This window comes from Lepisma saccharinum, chromosome 10, assembly GCF_977018435.1.
Source record: "Lepisma saccharinum chromosome 10, izLepSacc3.1, whole genome shotgun sequence".
Classification (NCBI taxonomy): domain Eukaryota; kingdom Metazoa; phylum Arthropoda; class Insecta; order Zygentoma; family Lepismatidae; genus Lepisma; species Lepisma saccharinum.
In genome coordinates, this window is record NC_139238.1 from 63,894,015 (window position 1) to 63,911,542 (window position 17,528).

Consider the following 17,528-nt stretch of genomic DNA (forward strand, 5'->3'; position numbering starts at 1 on the left):
TTTTTTATTTTTTTTTATAGTAGTACTATTGTATTTATTGACATTTTCACTTCATATAGTTCCATAAGCATATGGAGAATTCTCCAAATTATTCTGTATATACGCGTAATTCAGGAGTACTACAAGGTCTTAAAACAGAATTAACTGAAATCTAAAAATAAATCATTCATTCCATCTGTCGAGATTGTTGTGCTTTATTTATTCTTGCCAGCTCGTTAAGCTAGGATTGTTTCGTCCTTTCTGAACTACACAATTTTGCAACAGTTCTATTTGCGTTGTCGTGATACGCAAAAATACTTAATCCTATTCAGACCTTTTGGTGACGTAACTGTTTAGAAATTGTTTCTGGGAAATACAGTTGTTTGTTATATCATCTTGAAACGAAGTTACACGTAGTGGTGTAACTACGTCCGGCTAATACTGCTTCATTAGCCTCCAGCTGGAGATCTTTGGAATTATTTTCATCTATCCGTCTTTTTCTGGTTAGTTCACGTGGCATCGACGAGGATGAACTGGTGTATTGAATTGTGGAAAAAACACAATGATACATCCATACCTACTCAGGGTTCAAACCTGGGATCTCTGACATCGTAGCGCCTTACTCCTCTGTCAGAGGGCTGTTGCGCTTTAGAGTCTAGATGAGTTTTCATCATCTAATGTTCTTTTACTTCTGAAGAAATGGAAGATATAGCCTCAGCACTCTCTTCCTTGGACTTGTCATTGATTCACTAACTCTCTAGCCTTCTTGAACGCGAAGGTTTATGGCTGCGGCAATACAAACCTTCCGTCTGTCCCTATCCTGAGAGAGATGTATCCATCCCTACCAATTTCCTTTAAGTCCGTCTCAACGTTATCCCTCCATCTTCGTCTTGGCCATCCTACCAGTCTCTTACCATCAGGTTTCCCAACAAGAATCCTGTAAACTCTTCTTTTCTCTCTCATTCGTGCCACATGGCCTGCTCACCTAAGTCTTCTTGATTTAATTATTCTAATGATATCTGGACATGAATACAAATTATGTAGTTATAAATTATGTAACCTTCTCCACTCACCTGTCTCCCCACCCTTTTTAGGTTCAAATATTTTTCTAAGGATTTTACTTTCAAATACTCTTAATTTATAATTCTTGAAGCTTTCCTGGCAGCGAATATTGAAGAGGTTTGAAGTTGAGAGTGACGTTAGCTCTCGAAAGCTCGGAAGCCTATCCGGAAATCACCTGGCTGATTGCCCGAGAAACCCTCTTCAACGCTTATTTTATGTTCCTCCTTCAATGTAAGGGACCAAGTTTCGCATCCATATAATACTACAGGCAAAATTACTGTATTCTATATATTTTAACTTTTAGTTTCATAGATATTATACAAGAAGGTAAAAGTTTATGAAATGAAAAGTAACACACATTTCCTGAATTAAGCCTGCTTTTTATTTCCTCCTTAATATCATTTTCATTTGTTACTATACTCCTAGGTACTTGAATTTGGAAACTGGTTAAAACGAGTTGTTATCAATCATTATATTTTGATTATTGCCTAACACTTGAATTCGGCCTGTAGCATATATTTAGTTTTCTCTCTGCTAACTTCTCTTTAGCTGCTTTAAAAATATTTTAGCATTATTCTTAATTGTAATTAGGCTATATCATCCCTTAGTAAGAGATGCATATGCTAACAACTGAGTTAGACCGTTTAATTTTAGTCCTTCATTAGTTTCATTTACCTTCCTAACAGCATGTTCTAAAGCAAAATTAAAGAGCAATGGAGATAATGCATCTCCCTGTCTTAACCGATAATGAATTGTACATTTTTAAATTGAAATATTCCGTCGGTCATTGATGCGTTTCGCAAATGTTACGATGGCGTAGTAGTAACGTCGTTGTCTTGTCATGAAGGGGTCCCGGGTTCGAGACGTGGTGGAGGCAAATAGTGGTTCGGATCCCACTTTAAAATGTAGGCCCAGTCCGGATTAGCCTTTCTATGCATAATGCGAACTTAAAAACAAACTCAAATGAACATGACACCCAGGTGTAGCAGAAGGGTTTGACACCTCTTAGTGATGTGGAAATGACAACCCTTCCTTGTTTCAGAAGGGTGCATCTGCAGCTGCTCATTCCACTCCTCTTAGTCAAGCATGAGGATCGTGGTTGCCCACAAAATCTCTACTCATCTCCTTCGAGATGGACGAACTGGAATTGCCCGGAGATGACGCAAGACTGCATTCCACGGTCTGGTCATCTCCTCCCTTCAAAGCCTCTGGTGCAAGAGTGTGCGAACTAATGCTTACTTGTAGCTGGCTGTCAGCCACTTTAGTCCAATGATGCTTTTCACAAGCAAATACAGTTTGCCATCCGTCACTGTCACGAATGAGCAAAGGAAACCTTTGTAGGGGCAAAGGGTATTGCAGGGTGGATTACAGGGGGCATTTCATGAAAAAGTGCCCCTGAATCTTTATTTTTAAAATGAAATTAAATTAGTGGCGAACCCAAAGGGTGTTGGTGGGTGTCATAACTCTACCCTTTTTCAGTATTAAAAAAACATCAAAAGAAGGAAAATATGGCAAAATAAGGACTGACTTAAAAAAGTACCATATATGTAACGCCCCCTTGAAGAAAATCATGGGCAAGCCACTGAGTGCAATGCTGTAATTTTATTCTATCTTGTGAGTCAAGTATTTTTCATCTTTATTTTAACATTTTGATTTACTTTTGTATTATGCACCAATCACAGAAAAACTCACTAGTCGTTAATTTGCTTAAAGCACCACCACCATACATGAGGTGAAATTGATACTTAAACGTCGGGAAATTTAAAATAGCTTGTATGCGATGTCTGCATCGAAATAAAAGGGAATTCTGCAAAGACAGTCCAGTCTCCTAAAAAAGAATAAAATTGTAGTGGAAGATGTCTTTATTGTCTCATGGGTACTGATCAGAACCTGACATATCAAAATTCTGTACCATCATTTACTCAAATATGAGTAAGTGCATGTTGAACTATCCTTGTAAACACTAGAATTGCCATTTTATACACATCTGTGAGGTCTTGAAACTTACGTCACGCGAAAAATCTCAGTACGCAAAAAACTACCAATCAGATTTGCCATTCAGATATTTCAACTAAGTTAACGATACACCTTCATGTCAAGAACTTGTTAAAGTAGTTGAGATTGTATTTTAAATGTATGCTGGACGTAAACTGCCACACGTAAATCTGTAAGTCCAATAACATTGTGTTGAGTTGAGTCGATTAACAGACAACATACGTAGAAAGTTCTCTAAAGTTTTATGTGAGGTGAAAATGCGTTGTTTGAATGAAAGAATGCGAGTTTATCTATTTCAAGATACAAGTAAGTTATTTGGATAAGTGTAGAGTACCTTTCCCCCAGTTTTGAATAGGACGTAACTTGTAATAAGTTAGCTTTTAGAATCACATTTTCTTACAGTAACTCGCACGTTTGTGTATTTATTTGGCTAAATAGGTAAATCGAGATCATTAATGTATTTAAAAATTTTCATTTTATCACTATTTCACACCATAAGGTATAATAGTTCTTTATTTCTTATGAAGATAATATAGATTTTTACTGTCAATGTTTTTAACTCCGTTTAGAAGACACGCAGTTAGATCGATCAAGACATTAAAAATTCCATAACACAGAAACTCTGTACTTCCTTCAGTCCACGAATTTTCACATCTGTAGTTGCCCTGTTTTATTTTAGGTTTATTTCTCAAACAATATTAATTTGCAGCGGCCGCTGTGTACAGAATTATTCCAAATTATAGCACTTTACCCATACACATAGCATATAAATGCACTTATAATCAAATAACACAGAGTTAAAGAACGAAGTGAACAAACAAAATGAACATAATAAAATACAAGTTGTTTAACGAAGACAAGAGATATCAAGATCTGAAGGGTAATGTGAAATAAACTGAGGTTAAGGTCATATATCCGTAAATATGCGATATCGCCCGAACGGATTTCTTCAAATTTACAGGAGAAACTACTTACTGAAATCAGTTTCTGTAGCATTGTCGAAGTTCTTTCTAGGTATTTTCTTTCGCGGAAACTGAAAACTTCACCATAGAATGCTGCAGAACAAGAAATAATCACTTTTTATGTAAGGAATTTGCATTTTCTGTAAAGCGACAACATTATGCCGTTGTTTCCATTATGTACCTGCAGATGACGCAAGCGTCGAAAGTCACACGGTCTCGCCAGTGTTTCCAAACGTGCCTCTTTTTTACGACATTTTTTTCTTTTTTTTAACTATGCTTACCTAACCTAACCCAACCTAACCTAACCTTGCCAGAAATGGTCCGTGGGACTATCGTGAGTGGTTTTTGGGGCTATCGTGAATGGTTTTTGGGGCTATCCGTCAATTTTTTTTTTTTTTTTTTTTTTTTTTTTTTTTTTTTTTTGTTATCGTGAATGGTTTTGGGGCTATCCGGCAATGGTTTATGGGGCTATCCGTCAATGGTTCGTGGGGCTATCGTGAATAATTTTTGGGCCTATCCGTCAATGGTTTGTGGGGCTATCGTGAATGGTTTTTTTGTGCTATCCGTCAATCGTTTGTGATGACATAATGAACACGAAAGTAGGTATTTTTCGGTTAAGAAGGTTGAAACACTGCATACCCACTCCATATCGACAAAACAGAAGCACGACGCGCGATGATCCATGACGAGTGCACGCCATATTGTCTGTTACCCAAGCGGAACAAGGAAGACAATAATCACTCGTAATATGAAAAGTTGACACTATTTTATGGAAAAAGTCATAACTTCACCTTAAGGAATCTTCCGCAATGCAGAATAGTTAAATATCAATTCTAAAATTAACGAAATAAACGAGTGAGAGGTGTTCGGGCATTATCGCATAATTACCCATATATGTATTACCCGTATTAAATAGAAAATACAAGCAAAATACTAATAATTCAGTTACTCTTAGTAACATTGTATAAAGCTATGTAAAATTATTTCTTAGAATTATAGATTAACTATGCATTACTAACAGTGTTCTGTAATCTCGAACCTCATATACCCCAAATAGGTATATATTAGGAATACCGGAAGTATCTACGATTATTTTAAAATTCGGCATACTCACTAATTTTGGCCTCGTAATCACGAATCTGCAGTTCAAAATTGGCGGTCACGTCTAGAAATTGCGAAATAAGCTTGTCAATTACGGCTATACAATAACATGGAAGCCATGTTTCTCGCATGTAAAGTTGAAAAATATGTTTACCCCACGAACCATTCACGTAAGGTTACGTTAGGTTAGCTTAGGTTAGGCAAGCATAGTAAAAATTAAGGGTGATCGTAAACATAGGTTTGAAACACTAATCATTGTAAAAAATAGTTGTTTTCTTCATAAATCAATGGTGTTTACTTCGTTCACGGACCCACTTTTTTCGACTTATTTCGCAATTTCTAGACGTGACCGCCAAATTTTAACTTCAGATTCGTGATTACGAGGTCAAAAATAGTGACTATGCCGAATTTGAAAGCAATTGAAGATACTTCCGTTATTCTGTATTTGCTCCCCCAAATATAAACCTCTTTCCCACGAAGTACAGTGGGATCCACTAGCATTGCTCGGCAAATTGTCCATGACTATTTTCATTAATTTTTCCCTTGCATCCTATGTGTTTTTAAGCGATGGATTTTTATGTATGCTGGTGCAGAAGTTGTCAACAGCTTGTTTTGAGTTTTCTTTTAAATCTTGAAGCTGTTTTTGGGTCAAATAAAGTGCACCAACATGAATATGGACAATTTGCACGCTAATCATGGATCCCACTGTACATACACCCTGGATTGCATTTTGCAGACTAACGAGGCTCCGGCGTCTGGACTCTAGGCCAGTATAATCCTCCATGGGGTTCGTGTTGTGTCATCCCTACATGTTTCTGATTGTCCCTTGATCCATCTCATCTTATCATCATTCATCCTCATCTTCCCGATTAGCCAAAAGTGTCAGAAAATTAATAAGTAGTATATGTAATATAATTAGCAAAAAAGCGAAATAAAATAAACTAAATCAATCAATTGAAATTCAAATAGTGTGCGCTTGTAACTGATCTCTTGTTGACTGAAGTTCAAGTGTAAGGTCGTTTTTAATTTAGGTGCTAAGGTATATCCCAGAAGGCCATGAATTTGGCCATTGTGGAAAAGTTTTAGAGGGTGTTGCGGGAGTTAGTAGGATAGGTTTTGACTGTGTCAGTAAATGTATGGATCTACCTATAAAAAGACGAAAATAAACTGATAACTAATTTTTCACCTCTATTGCATTAAAGTATTCTCAAATCTGTCTATTTCTATCTTTCCGTTAAATAAAGTTCGTATCAGTGCCAAAACCAGGAATGTTCAAATTTTTAATTGAAGTTCCTGACTGCTTGTTGTTCGTAGATTCCTATGCTAACTCTTCATATGACCTTATAAGCAGTCGTTGGAGGTACACATTTACCAATGATAATATTTATCCAAATGTAAAACCAGGTTTTCCCAAAAAATATAATATTAAAATGTTCTTATCTCAAAGTAAGATTTAGCTTATTCGTGGTTTTAGCATTGGTGCGACGATAATATACACAATTAATGCGATGTCATCAAAGTCAAAATCACTTATCACATTTCTTTCGATTTGGGCTGATACAAAAGTGAAAGGAAAAATCTAGAGGTAATGCATCAGCCTTTGACAGGATAACCTTGGCTTGTGATGGATTTATCGAGATGATTTTTTAGTGAATTTCACTCTTAATCCCAGCACTGATATGCAAGTTGCAAAGAAAGGTCTCTTCAGTTTCTGATTAGTAAGTGAACTGTCGTTCTGCGTGGCTGATTGATTTTGGTGAGTTCTGTATTTCTTTTGTTTCCACGTTTTCAAGCCTTAGTTCAAAAATGCTTCCTATTTATACGAAGTGGATTTGGAGTGTCAAGACAGATCAAAATCGAACGTTGAGAGACAAGTCTTTGGCTCCCTGAATCTTGCAGTCTCTCTGCAGTGTCTCACAGAGCAGTAGCGTACGCAGGATTTCATCAAGGGGGGGGGGGGGGTTATATCTAAAACTTTTTCCAAATTCACATTACCATTTTTTATTATACTTTAATTAATTAATACTATTCATAATTAATTAATAATACTGATAATTAATTAATTATTTTAATTACTACTAATAATACTACTAATGCAGCTGCTGTTACTACTAATATCACTACTATTATTAAGTAGCAGAGATCTACATAAATATATTTATGAAAGCAATAGGACAAAATTATTTTCTAGTCATTCGATTGTTAACAAATTCTTGGAGTTTTTTTGTTTCTTAGTTACGAAATAATTGTCTAGTCAATGGTTATTTATGATAGTCCATAAAAAAAACAAATATATTAAATTAATTGAAATAATCAAAATATGAAACTCAGCCAAGGAGCCGCAGCATGGAGCCGCGTTAGTCTAGTCTGACAACCTCGCGGAAGATCCCCGGAATTGGTTGGAATTTATCCTTGTCCCCGCACCCAGCATCATATCAATGGGTAACTGAGAGCAACCCTGGGGGGATAAATGCTGCCGGAGCATGATGCTGATCACATCACCCGAAAACTGGCCGAGATTGAGAATGTGTGGAGCCCCACCACACCACTACACGTGCTTTCATGACACGGTGCTATATGCATGGGGGAATTTACATTACCTTTACCTATGGGAACTCACCCAGGATGATAATGAGGCAGGAGAATACATGTTGCTAAATTCCACTCCACTGAGTGTATGTTTTTTTCAAAAGTAAGTTTATAGACATTTCAACACATTTATCACTTCTAGGTTATTCACAAAGCACTTCTTCAACATTATTGAACTTTGCGGCCGCTTAGATTGTTTAGACATATCGACGGATCCCAAACTACACTGTAAAGATTTATGAGAAACACGCCAATACCGCTCTCAAAATCTACTATGCACGGCCACTATAATTCACACCTGGTTGTCTCGTTGTTCTTACCAACAAGACATTTCACAATAGTTAAGCTTATTGTAGTTCGAATTCAGAAATTCAAATGTACCGCGCAAACAATGGGAAGGTGGACTGGTGATCGTGTGTTCTTGTAGGCCTAGCATTTGTCTACATTAGCAGCTTACAACGAACCAAGAACTTTATTTAGTTAAAGCTCATTGTTCACAGAAAAGAAATGCATGTTCTTTCAACATTGTTGCAGCTGATGTACAAAACAACTTTTTTCTTTTAAATCATAGTTGCCCTCATATTTAATTTTCAAGAATTTGTGTTTATTTTCAAGGCATTCACTATTAAAGATACGTGTGTTTGAAATGTTGTGCTTTTCTCCATGCTGCATGGGAATAATAATTCAAATTATTATTATTAGTGGTATTGTTAATGTTATTATTATTATTTAATATTACTATTTTTATTTTTATTACTGTTGCAGATCTTTGACTGTGATAAATTAGCCATTTTTAATTTTTTCTACAGCATTTTCCATAATATTTCAAAAGCTCAAGGGGGGGGTTTAAACCCGGTAACCCCCCCTTGCGTACGCCACTGTCACAGAGACACGCAACCTGAGACAGTCTCTCAACTTTAGCTTCTCACGGAGACAGGCGTTTCATTCTTTCGCGCTCCTTTGGTGTCATAAAACTTTTCCAAGGTGGTCGCCATACATAAGCCCAGGGGTAGAAAAATTCAGAGCAGCCGATCGCCATAGCGCCTGAATTTTCAAATCCACTATTTATTTTATTAATTAAAGTTTAGTTAACGAAATTTCCATTACCTTCTTTTTTTAAAAAAAAAAGAAAGAAAAAAGAAAGAAAGAACGAGTACAGTATATGTTTTTCATGTTTGTGGTTTTCTGTATCATTAAATCAGTGTAATAAACATGCCATTATAAATTCTTGCACTGTTGATACACGAATTTCAAATTCTGTAACGGTATGGTAGAATGTATTGCATACTTATTTATTATGTTACCAGTATAACCTTATTTAAGAAGGCTACTCAGTTGCAAGATTTAATTATTTTTAATCCAATCTTGTATGAATTAATGAATTAAATCTTTTGAGGTCAAATTTCATAATGTGTCGCTTTATCTTAGTTGGATTCATGGCTTTCTTAGTGAGTATTTACAACATTCGAAGAGATAAAAACTGGCTCCTGAGAAAAGGGGGCTGGCGCCTGAATTATTTTTAGTTTTGTCTCCCCCTGCATAAGCCAATTTTCACGGCCCAGGGATATCATTTGCAAAGGATTTTAATGATTAAAAAGGACACTCGAAAATTGCGTTATGGATGCTTTCAGAAATCATATCACGCCACTACCGTACGCAGGATTTTTTTCGAAGGGGGCTGGAATTCTAAAGGTGGATATTGCATAGTTGCGTTCTTAGGGATTGGGGTGGGATAGACAATTAAATATTTCGTATTTAACCTTTGTTTTGAAAATTGCTCAAGGACAAGAAAATATGATGTAATAGGGGCTCATTTTAAGTTTTTTTTCTATAATGCTTTCATTTCAACATTTTGATTTTCTCAAGGATTCGGTACGGGCTTTAGCACCATGAGCTCCCCCCTCAGTGTACGCCAGTGTATCAAGCAGTAGGTTTGCTTCCTGCTCTGCACCAAACCATAAAGCGTTGAATTAAATTTGAATGGAATAAATTGTTGATAGAAGCATGAAGCAGAGTAGGGTAAGAATGTCCATTTCACCAAAAGACAATATACTAGTGGCGTCATTCTACCTCAATTCATCCAGGCCATGTCGCCCACCATCCCCGATTTTGATGAAATTCGGTATATTTATAGAATTTTTAATGCTGATTACAAAAGTAATATTCTTTTTAGTTTGGTCAAGGGGTTCAGAAGTTACGCGCTTTTTAAAATCTCCGTGTGCGCCACATGCGGCTCCACTTTCAATGACACGCATTAGGTTATAAATGATGGTATCTTCCATCAGGTTTGCTGTAGAAACTTCAAGTTTATTTTTTGTTGTTCTAAATAGTGTAAGCTTTCATTTAAATAAGGTTTCAGATGATTGTATTAATAACCATGTATTTTTATGTATAGTTTCATGTATTTTTAGAAGAAAAAATTACTAACTTCAAGAGCGAATTTCGTGCAATGCCCCCCCCCCTTTCAATTTCTCCCCAATTTTATATGTAGGTAGCTAGAAGTGTGCACTAATGCCTGATGGAAAAATTAGGATGGGCGGTTCAGAGACAGGATGATAAAAAAATCATTTGCATCAATAAAATAAAATTAAAAAGTACGTAACTTCTGAACCCCTTGACAATCTAAAAATATATTATTTTTGTAATCAGCATTAAAAATTCTATAAGTATACCGAATTTCATCAAAATTGGGGTTGGTGGGTGACATTTTTACAAAATTCTGGATGATTTGACATGGAATGACCCAGTGAAAAATGGAACAATATGAACATTCATTATGATATTAATTGCTACAAATTATAACCTAAAATGAAAGTTTATTACGGTGTAAAGGGTGACATTTTCTGAAAGCACTGAAATACAAATCGCTCTTCCACGCAGTGCATCCTGGGGAAGCATTCCTGCAGGTTCTGGTATTAATTTTATATGTATCATTTTGTTGATAAAGATTTGAAAGAAGTTAACGGAAACATTAAATTGAAAATGCGTTATAGAGAATAATTATATTTTGAGAATTCGAAATAACTTAGTTTTCTTCGCAAATAAACTTATGTACCCGACATGTTTCAGTGAGTGAAGTATGATACGAATAATATTTTTATTTAAAAATTGAGATGCATTTAGACATTTGTTTTCAACTGTTTCAACTAAAATAAGTACAACAAAACAAACAAATAAATAGACTTTTCGCATTAATTAATGCGTTTGATTTTCCGTGCGTAAAGATAAAAATATTGGATCAGCGACATATCAAATTATCAACCACATCTATAAAGAATTATCAAGTATGAGATTTGTGTTTGACATTAGTAGAAACATTATTCTCGGAAATCGCGTTTAATGCACATAATTCCTGTGATAACAATTGCATAATTACGATCGAAGTCCATTTTGATAAAGTACTACGTGCAATCATGCTGGTCAGCATAATCGTAAATCTCTCTCTCAGCCTAGTATCACGAATCGCAGTTGATTATTGGCAAGGTTTGAAGGAAAAGAATCACTAGGTTATCTTTGAACGATAGAAAAGTCTGAATCAATGCTAAATGATTTAGGTCTTTCTTTCACACTTCCTGCCCTCTGTAACGTCATTTGTCGCTATGCTACTATGTTTTGTATGCAGATGCAATACGTTTGCACCCAATCGCCGCCACTGATCGCTAAGATAAGGATGAAACAGGTGAAGGACATTCACAATCTTATAAAAAAGTCACAACACAAGCTCCACAGCGAATTGTACTGGTTGTAAGTCCAGGAGCCAGAGGCTCGTTACATGATTTAATGTGCATGAGAATAAATATGTATATGTATATACAGGGTGTTTCATAATTCCCTTCGGTATTTCGGAAGTCGGTTGCTCGGAAGCCAGTCACCCACGAGGATGAGAGCATGTCAGTGAAGCAAGTAAATATCGAAGTTTTCAACCCAGATTACAAATGTTCGATATGTCCTCCCTTGGGACTCGACACACGTCAATTCTGTAATCTTGGCCGTATGCGGTCGGTCCACCAGAATCTCAGGCGATGACACGGCCTCCCTGCTCGTCTTGCGTCTGTCGAGTCACCAAGGGAGGGCATATCGAACATTTGTAAGTTGGGTTAAACATTTCACTAACATGCTCTCATTCCTCTGAGCAACGGACTTCCAAGATCCCCGAGGAAATTATGAAACACCCTATACTATACAGGGTGTTCCGGGAGGAAGCGGCAATACTTTGGGAACTGGTAGTATGGGTGATTCTAAGCAAAAAAGTTCATATGAGCATGGGTCCGATTTTGAACGATAACGGAGATATGAACAGAAATAAAAATGATGTAGGAAAACGTAAACAAAAACAATAACAAGTAAAACATGGCAATGTAATGGTAATTGTGTAAGTAAATACGAGAAGGGACATGCTGATACTAATCTTTATTGCATGAATTTGTGGTGTAGCAGTAATTAGTACACGATAATTAAGTAATGAAGCAAGTAATAAATGTAGAACTGCTCATTCCAGTCGGTTGATCATTCAACATCTGAATTCCACCTACGCTAATCGATAGATTGGTCGTTGTCGTCGTGATAGTAGTCTGGTTACGTGGCCACCTTGTTCTCCCGACCAAACGCCTCTTGATTTCTGTTTATGGGGGTGGATGAAGCAGGAGGTTTACCGGGAAAGAGTGAATACAAGGGATGAACAGCACATTCGCATTATGAATGCTGTTGCGTTAATCCGGGAACATCATCGGGAACTTTGTAGTGCAACACAAGATGTCCTACGACGCGCACAGAAGTGCATTGATGTTGGTGGTGGTATTTTTGAGAATCTGCTGTGACCTGCTACCATTTCTGTGGCTTTTTCTCTCCTTACATTCGTTCATGTGAGTACTGACCAGCAGGTGTTAACATTTCATCTTTCTACATTTATTGCTTGCTTCATTACTTAATTATCGTGTACTAATTACTACTACACCACAAATTCATGCAATGAAGATTTGTATAAGTATGTCCCTTCTCGTATTTGCATACACAATTACCATTACATTGCCATGTTTTACTTATTACTGTTTTTGTTTACGTTTTCCTACATAATTTTTATTTCTGTTCATATCTCCGTTATCGTTCAAAATCGGATCCATGTTCATATGAACTTTTTTTGCTTAGAATCACCCATACTACCAGTTCCCAAAGTATTGCCGCTTCCTCCCGGAACACCCTGTATATCACTGGTTTCTACAATTCTGTTCAGTGCGTCCTGATTTGACAACCCTAGCAATGGCACTTGACGCGCCCTTGGGTTAAAAGGTCCACCCCGTTAAATATATCCCGTCTCCGCCCCCTCTTTTAAGCCGCCCTTGGGCACTCAACAGTGACCCTAGACAATCACTCCATTGTTGGGCGCTCGGTGCAGTTAATGGTGTCTAATCGAAGCAGGTGCAAGCTCTACTTCCCCATTTCACGGTGCGTGGAAGAAATGTGCAGACGGCATGGCTCGAAATACCTTTGTCGTCCACAACCTGGATTACTCCAAACGGCTGTGCACCTGCGACCGTCTGGACGGCGTGTCGGCGCATGCGCAGTCCGGAGTTTGGACAGACGTACCACTCGAGTGGCCCCGATCAATACGCTTTGAAACTGAAGGGGCAAGGTGATAAAAATCACTTTGAAATCACGTGTGATCCATGGTAACAACCCTCCCCCTCTCATCCACTCCTCTAACTGGTTTCAATTGCATGTTGCAAGAAGAAAGACATAGGAAAGATCAGTACTGAACTAAATAAAAATCTCAAACGACTGTTTTAAACCATGGGCTAGGGAGGAGGTAAAAACTCCCCCAGATGTGGTATAGACCATGGGTTAGGGGGATAAAGCCTCCCCTGTCCCAAGGGAATTTTCGAGACCGGTTTCAAAATTGTCCTTATGCAATATTGATATTTTTTTTAAAATTGCCACAGTAGAGGTGCACGTTAATATACGAGGGACGATCAAAAAGTTCGTGCATAAGTTTTAAAGGAACAATTAACTTATAACTTCCGAACGAAAGGGGGTTTGGAAACATTTTTTTTCGTTTGTTTGAATAAGAAGCTGAATATAATTTTTGAGTAAAAAGATTAGGCAACATGTTCCAAATGAAAGTTGCAGATTATCTTTTAACGGTATATAATTATATATACTTGCAAGCACTGGCATGGGAGTAAGACGCGCGTTTATATCTGTCCACGTATCCCGTTCCCAATATTGGTTATCTTAAAATATTCACTATATATATATATATATATATATTAAATTCAGGAGGTCGGCCATTTCGATGCTAACTAAGATTCTCTTTTGGAAAGATTTAGGTTGTCCCTGAAGGGAGGAAGGAACATGTAATATTCTACACGTTCAGGCCCAATTTCTGCACCACAAGCCCTCCAAAAATGACATCTTTATCTTGTATGTATGCAACCACACGGATCAGGTTCAACGTTGCCTCTATTATCCATTTTATCTATCGGGAAACCCTATCACGTCGGCAGAGATGCGGGTAGGGTGTAAATAGTATATATGTCTGCACAGTGAAGCCAATTGAATACGTAGTTGTGACCTACTTTCTTCGGCCCTGAAGGAACCTGCTATTTGCAGCGAATGAATCACGTGATCTTCTTACGCAGCTGTAAATCGGTAATTGCCTACCTCATCGGACGACGTGGGCTGATATCAAAAATAGTAAAGTAAGAACTTCGCGTTAAATTTGCTTCAACAAAAGACAATCGATATCAGCAAATCCGTCTCTCTACCTTTCTTCCTTGTTGGATGCTATGCTTGCCTATGCTTACTTCTTGTGGTCAAATTTGTTGTGGGTTAATATTTATGTGTTTATTTCTTTCTTTTTCCAGGTAAGTTAATCTTCTCTACGAGATCCTGTGGCTGTGGTAAAGTACCCAAATTTGTTATTGTAATCTCTGTATAAATACTAGTGTACGTACCGTCACCGGCAATAATATTGGGACGCCTAGATACTGAAATACTCGCTTTCCTGCAAGGCGTTATGTGTGTTGCCTAACTCTACAGCGAAGAGTGGATTTTAATATATAATTTTCAATCAACACGCACAACGCCTTGCAGGGAAGTGATTATTTCGGGATCTAGGCGTCCCAATATTATTGCCGGTGACTGTACATCTAGTTATGTGTAACAATAAGAAATGTTAATTCTTTGTTTTAGAGAGGAGCATACACTATATAGCCAAAAGTCACCGGACACCCAAGTGAACGTGGCGGTAGTGTCATGGTCTGGGGCTGTTTTTCCTGGTTTGGGCGGGCCATTAGTTTTGGTCACTGGCAACATGTATAGTGGTGTTTATGAGAACATTTTAGACAATAGAATGCTAATAAAACATTAAAATGCTGCCCAACGCAAACTTTATAGTATAAAAATATACATAAAAACGTAACGTTTCCACCCTCTAACAGGGTCTTCTTCAGACGAAAATTCACAACATTCCAGTACATGGGCGTCCGGAAGGGGGGGCAAGGGGGGGCCACGGCCCCCCCCTGGAAAATGAATCTGTACCTAAAAATTATATAATTCAGACATAATTTCATTTCAATTACAGTAATTTATGTTAATTATTATAAATTTGTTGAAGAAACATGATAATTTCAGACTGAAACAGAGTTTTTTGAGGGTGCATCACTATTTTGGAGGAAAATATGTGTCCTTTGCCCCCCCCCTGGAAAAAATTACCTTGCTCGCCCCTCCCTGGAAAAATTCCTGCGGACGTCCATGTTCCAGTAGGAATGCCTAAGTTGGCGCTGGACAGGGTTACCTGTCTGGAAACGATGCCCACCCCCAGCTGTCTGCAAGACTGGTTTTGATGACTAGACCGTGTTCTAATTGCAACTGGCTTTCTCTGCTAGATTCTGTGAAACAGCCAAACGTAGTGAAAGTTTGGTCATTTAATATAATAAAATAAGGGCTCACTACTACTCCTCCTCTCCCCCTCCCCTTTTGAAAATCCTTGGCACGTCACTGAATATTCATGTTTTTTGGAAACCTCTGAACAACTGTTTTGAAAAACGAAACTAAAATAAAAAAAATATTTACAAAAATCCGAAGCGGAAAAACTTGTAAAAAAGCTGAAACCAAAAAAGTGCTTTAGAAACAAAAAAAAAGTTTTTTAAAAACCGAAAACCAGTTTAGAAATGTCAAGTTATTTTTAGGGGAGGGAATTTTCCTGCCGGGAAATTTCAGGAACTGAAGAGGAAAAGAAATAATTCAACCAAGTCAAAAACTCATTATACATTTTCATTGACGATGAAAGTGCATGTACATTAGGTTTAGATAATCGGATATCAGAAACTCGTTGTAAATGCAAAGAATGTTTTATTTGAAGAATCGCACAACATAATTTCCTTCACACAGAATTTTGACGTTAATCATGCAAATGCAAGCAGTAGTTTACTGCGTCCACATACTGTGTGAGCACTGTGGTGTGAGTGAGTCCAGAAGTCAATCTTGCCTTCAATGTCTGGATCTGCTTGTCCGAACGCATCCACTTCTACCTCCATTGATTCGGTCCTTTACCAACTTTCCACATGGCAATTAACCCTTCATTCTCGCTTTGCAGCTCTTTCAAAAGAGTGATGAATTCGTAAACGATCCAATATGATCTGACCTCCACTCGTTTACAAATGCGATACAGAATTCGTATACCATAAATTTGCCGCCACGTTTAGAACTTATAAAGGACCTGAAATTTCCCTGTGGAGGGAAAATTTCCTTCATTCAAAATATTCGGCGAAAGAAGATTCTGCAAAACGGGAATTCCCCTTTCGCCGAAAATTTTACTTAGGTGTGAAATCTGATATAATGTGCCTCTGGGCCATTTGGCGAAAAGAGAATCAGCGAAATGGGAAGACGAAGACACGACTTTTGACAACATTAATTGCAGCCAGTTCCTGCCCAACGCAAACTCTGTTATCAATCCTAATTTATTTAGATCTCATGGAATTGCAAAATATTGGAAGGGGAAAAAGTCACTTCCCCGGATGTTGTGAGAACATCTGCACCTCAAGATGAACGTTCATCAACCCATTTCCGAAAATAATCTGTTTACTTTCATTTACTTTGAAAAAGTGCCCAGTTTGCTGTGCTGCTACTCCCACGATAAAAATCAAAAACAGAATTCGGAAACATCTCTTATACCCGACGACATTTTACGAGACCATTAAACTCGTTAAAGTCAGGCAGCAATTACACACTAATTTGTAACAGACATTCTGACAGGTGCGTATTGCCTTCTCTGCAGAACATAACGCCTTCGCAATTAAACAGCAAGGTAACTATATAAGTGTATAAACCACTGTGGGAATTGATCATTTTGCTTTGGGAAGGATACCCACTCAGTGGCGTAATTATGCTATCATATAGCGGGGTTCTTGTTTTTAGAATGCAAATTAGTGTATGTTAACTTAAGTATTGCCTTGCGATTCTAAGTACATTAGAAAACTGGTTCTAAGCTAAGTTATTAAAATCTTATAAAATTTACACGTAATTCAGGAAAAAATGGTATACTAAATACTTTCAATCCCATTTGCTTTGAGAGGGGAAAAACATCCCTGGCAGGGATAACATTAATTCTCTTTTGCCGGGATAAAATTTACTGTGTTGCGGGCATTCATGGCCTTCCCCCTGTTGATTCGCACGATTAGAATTTGCAGCCTCAAGACAGCGGCGAAACCTTTAGCTTACCGTGAAAAATTTCTCACATTTCCTTACTTACCGCTGTCCAAAGGTACCTCATTCTGATGTCATTTGACCTCACTAAATCGTTCGGGATTGTGCAATAAAGAGGAAGTACCATTCATACTTTGA

At 37.5% G+C, this 17,528-nt stretch overlaps 1 protein-coding gene across 4 annotated transcripts in view; it reads left to right on the forward strand.

Moving 5' to 3' along the window:
• NaPi-III (Na[+]-dependent inorganic phosphate cotransporter type III) overlaps positions 1 to 17,528 on the forward strand; it is a 418,225-nt gene that overhangs the window by 139,749 nt on the left and 260,948 nt on the right. Inside the window, exon 1 of one of the 4 annotated variants that reach the window (XM_083129871.1) lies at positions 3,322 to 3,342. The exons of 2 other annotated variants lie outside the window; for them this stretch is intronic. The gene's annotated coding sequence lies outside the window, so the exon portion shown is untranslated. Of the gene's footprint in view, positions 1 to 3,321; positions 3,343 to 6,772; positions 6,856 to 17,528 lie in introns of those variants that run through there. One more of the 4 variants, XM_083129870.1, reaches the window with a different exon arrangement.